The sequence below is a fragment of the Phocoena sinus genome, chromosome 4 (genome assembly GCF_008692025.1).
Source record: "Phocoena sinus isolate mPhoSin1 chromosome 4, mPhoSin1.pri, whole genome shotgun sequence".
Taxonomy (NCBI): domain Eukaryota; kingdom Metazoa; phylum Chordata; class Mammalia; order Artiodactyla; family Phocoenidae; genus Phocoena; species Phocoena sinus.
In genome coordinates, this window is record NC_045766.1 from 66350485 (window position 1) to 66355182 (window position 4698).

Consider the following 4698-nt stretch of genomic DNA (forward strand, 5'->3'; position numbering starts at 1 on the left):
TTCTGGCATTACATTTAGGTCTTTAATCCATTTTGAGCTTATTTTTGTGTATGGTGTTTGGGAGTGATATAATCTCATACTTTTACATGTACCTGTCCAGTTTGCCCAGCACCACTTGTTGAAGAGGCTGCCCTTTCTCCACTGTACACTCCTGCCTTCTTTATCAAAGATAAGGTGACCATATGTGCGTGGGTTTATCTCTGGGCTTTCTATCCTGTTCCATTGATCTATCTTTCTGTTTTTGTGCCAGTACCATACTGCCTTGATTACTGTAGCTTGTAGTGTAGTCTGAAGTCAGGGAACCTGATTCCTCCAGCTCCATTTTTCGTTCTCAAGATTGCTTTGGCTATTCGGGGTCTTTTGTGTTTCCATACAAATTGTGAAATTTTTTGTTCTAGTTCTGTGAAAAATGCCAGTGGTAGTTTCATAGGGATTGCATTGAATCTGTAGATTGCTTTGGGTAGTAGAGTCATTTTCACAATGTTGATTCTTCCAATCCAAGAACATGGTATACCTCTCCATCTATTTGCATCATCTTTAATTTCTTTCATCAGTGTCTTATAATTTTCTGCATACAGGTCTTTTGTCTCCTTAGGTAGGTTTATTCCTAGATATTTTATTCTTTTTGTTGCAATGGTAAATGGGAGTGTTTTCTTAATTTCACTTTCAGATATTTCATCATTAGTGTATAGGAATGCCAGAGATTTCTGTGCATTAATTTTGTATCCTGCTGCTTTACCAAATTCATTGATTAGCTCTAGTAGTTTTCTGGTAGCATCTTTAGGATTCTCTATGTATAGTATCATTTCATCTGCAAACAGTGACAGCTTTACTTCTTCTTTTCTGATTTGGATTCCTTTAATAAAAGGAAAAGAAGAAAAGGATTCCTTTTCTTCTCTGATTGCTGTGGCTAAAACTTCCAAAACTATGTTGCATAAGAGTGGTGAGAGTGGGCAACCTTGTCTTGTTCCTGATCTAAGTGGAAATGCTTTCAGTTTTTCACCATTGAGGATGATGTTGGCTGTGGGTTTGTCATATATGGCCTTTATTATGTTGAGGAAAGTTCCCTCTATGCCTACTTTCTGCAGGGTTTTTATCACAAATGGTGTTGAATTTTGTTGAAAGCTTTCTCTGCATCTATTGAGATGATCATATGGTTTTTCTCCTTCAATTTGTTAATATGGTGTATCACATTGATTGATTTGCATGTATTGAAGAATCCTTGTATTCCTGGAATAAACCCCACTTGATCATGATGTGTGATCCTTTTAATGTGCTGTTGGATTCTGTTTGCTAGTATTTTGTTGAGGATTTTTGCATCTATGTTCATCAGTGATATTGGCCTGTAGTTTTCTTTCTTTGTGACATCCCTGTCTGGTTTTGGTATCAGGGTGATGGTGGCCTCGTAGAATGAGTCTGGGAGTGTTCCTCCCTCTGCTATATTTTGGAAGAGTTTGAGAAGGATAGGCATTAGCTCTTCTCTAAATGTTTGATAGAATTCGCCTGTGAAGCCATCTGGTCCTGGGCTTTTGTTTGTTGGAAGATTTTTAATCACAGTTTCAATTTCAGTGCTTGTGATTGGTCTGTTCATATTTTCTATTTCTTCCTGATTCAGTCTTGGCACATTGTGCATTTCTAAGAATTTGTCCATTTCTTCCAGGTTGTCCATTTTATTGGCATAGAGTTGCTTGTAGTAATCTCTCATGACCATTTGTATTTCTGCAGTGTCAGTTGTTAGTTCTCCTTTTTCATTTCTAATTCTATTGATTTGAGTCTTCTCCCTTTTTTTCTTGATGAGTCTGGCTAATGGTTTATCAATTTTGTTTATATTCTCAAAGAACCAGCTTTTAGTTTTATTGATCTTTGCTACCTTTTCCTTCATTTCTTTTTCATTTATTTCTGATCTTATTTTTATGATTTCTTTCCTTCTGTTAACTTTGGGGATATTTTTGTTCTTCTTTCTCTAATTGCTTTAGGTGCAAGGTTAGGTTGTTTATTCGAGATGTTTCCTGTTTCTTAAGGTAAGATTGTATTGCTATAAACTTCCCTCTTAGAACTGCTTTTGCTGCATCCCATAGATTTTGGGTTGTCGTGTCTCCATTGTCATTTGTTTCTAGGTTTTTTTTTTTTTTTTTTAAACGGTACACGGGCCTCTCACTGTTGTGGCCTCTCCCGTTGCAGAGCACATGCTCCGGATGCACAGGCTCAGCGGCCATGGCTCACAGGCCCAGCTGCTCCGCGGCATGTGGGATCTTCCCGGACTGGGGCACGAACCCATGTCCCCTGCATCGGCAGGCGGACTCTCAACCACTGCGCCACCAGGGAAGCCCTCTAGGTATTTTTTTATTTCCTCTTTGATTTCTTCAGTGATCACCTCGTTATTAAGTAGTGTATTGTTTAGCCTCCATGTGTTTGTATTTTTTACAGATCTCTTCCTGTAATTGATATCTAGTCTCATAGTGTTGTGGTCGGAAAAGATACTTGATACAATTTCAATTTTCTTAAATTTATCAAGGCTTGATTTGTGACCCAATATATGATCTATCCTGGAGAATGTTCCATGAGCACTTGAGAAAAATGTGTATTCTGTTGTTTTTGGATGGAATGTCCTATAAGTATCAATTAAGTCCATCTTGTTTAATGTATCATTTAAAGCTTGTGTTTCCTTATTTATTTTCATTTTGGATGATCTGTCCATTGTTGAAAGTGGGGTGTTAAAGTCCCCTACCATGAATGTGTTACTGTTGATTTCCCCTTTTATGGCTGTTAGTATTTGCCGTATGTATTGAGGAGCTCCTATGTTGGGTGCATAAATATTTACAATTGTTATATCTTCTTCTTGGATCGATCCCTTGATCATTATGTAGTGTCCTTCTTTGTCTCTTCTAATAGTCTTTACTTTAAAGTCTATTTTGTCTGATATGAGAATTGCTACTCCAGCTTTCTTTTGGTTTCCATTTGCATGAAATATCTTTTTCCATCTCCTCACTTTCAGTCTGTATGTGTCTCTAGGTCTGAAGTGGGTCTCCTTTAGACAGCAAATATATGGGTCTTGTTTTTGTATCCATTCAGCCAATCTGTGTCTTTTGGTGGGAGCATTTAGTCCATTTACATTTAAGATAATTATTGATATGTATGTTCCTATTCCCATTTTAATTGTTTTGGGTTCGTTATTGTAGGTCTTTTCCTTCTCTTGTGTTTCTTGCCTAGAGAAGTTCCTTTAGCAGTTGTTGTAAAGCTGGTTTGTTCATGCTGAACTCTCTCAGCTTTTGCTTGTCTGTAAAGTTTTTAATTTCTCCATCCAATCTGAATGAGATCCTTGCTGGGTAGAGTAATCTTGGTTGCAGGTTTTTCTCCTTCATCACTTTAAATATGTCCTGCCAGTCCCTTCTGGCTTGCAGAGTTTCTGCTGAAAGATCAGTTTTTAACCTTATGGTGATTCCCTTGTGTGTTATTTTTCCCTTGCTGCTTTTAATATGTTTTCTTTCTATTTAATTTTTGACAGTTTGTTTAATATGTGTCTTGGCATGTTTCTCCTTGGATTTATCCTGTATGGGACTCTCTGTGCTTCCTGGACTTGATTAACTATTTCCTTTCCCATATTAGGGAAGTTTTTAACTATAATCTCTTCAAATATTTTCTCAGTCCCTTTCTTTTCCTCTTCTCCTTCTGGAATCCCTATAATTCGAATGTTGGTGCATTTGATGTTGTCCCAGAGGTCTCTGAGACTGTCCTCAGTTCTTTTCATTCTTTTTCCTTTATTCTGTTCTGCAGTAGTTATTTCCACTATTTTATCTTCCAGGTCACTTATCCGTTCTTCTGCCTCAGTTATTCTGCTATTGATCCCATCTAGAGTATTTTTCATTTCATTTATTGTGTTGTTCATCATTGTTTGTTTCATCTTTAGTTCTTCTAGGTCCTTGTTAAATGTTTCTTGCATTTTGTCTATTCTATTTCCAAGATTTTGGATCATCTTTACTATCATTATGCTGAATTCTTTTTCAGGTAGACTTCCTATTTCCTCTTCATTTGTTAGGTCTGGTGGGTTTTTATCTTGCTCCTTCATCTGCTGTGTGTTCTTCTGTCTTCTCATTTTGCTTATCTCACTGTGTTTGGGGTCTCCTTTTTGCAGGCTGCAGGTTCGTATTTCCCGTTGTTTTTGGTGTCTGTCCCCAGTGGCTAAGGTTGGTTCAGTGGTTTGTGTAGGCTTCCTGGTGGAGGGGACTAGTGGCTGTGTTCTGGTCGATGAGGCTGGATCTTGTCTTTCTGGTGGGGAGGTCCACGTCTGGTGGTGTGTTTTGGGGTGTCTGTGGACTTATTGTGATTTTAGGCAGCCTCTCTGCTAATGGGTGGGGTTGTGTTCCTGTCTTGCTAGTTGTTTGGCATAGGATGTCCAACACTGTAGCTTGCTGGTCGTTGAGTGAAGCTGGGTGCTGGTGTTGAGATGGAGATCTCTGGGAGATTTTCGCCATTTGATATTATGTGGAGCTGGGAGGTCTCTTGTTGACCAGTGTCCTGAAGTTGGCTCTCCCTCCTCAGAGGCACAGCAGTGACTCCTGGCTGCAGCACCAAGAGCCTTTCATCCACACGGCTCAGAATAAAAGGGAGAAAAAGTAGAAAGAAACAATTAGTAGAAGTAGAAAGAGAGAAAGAAAGGAAGGAAGGAAGGAGGGAGGGAGGGAGGGAGGAAGGAGGGAT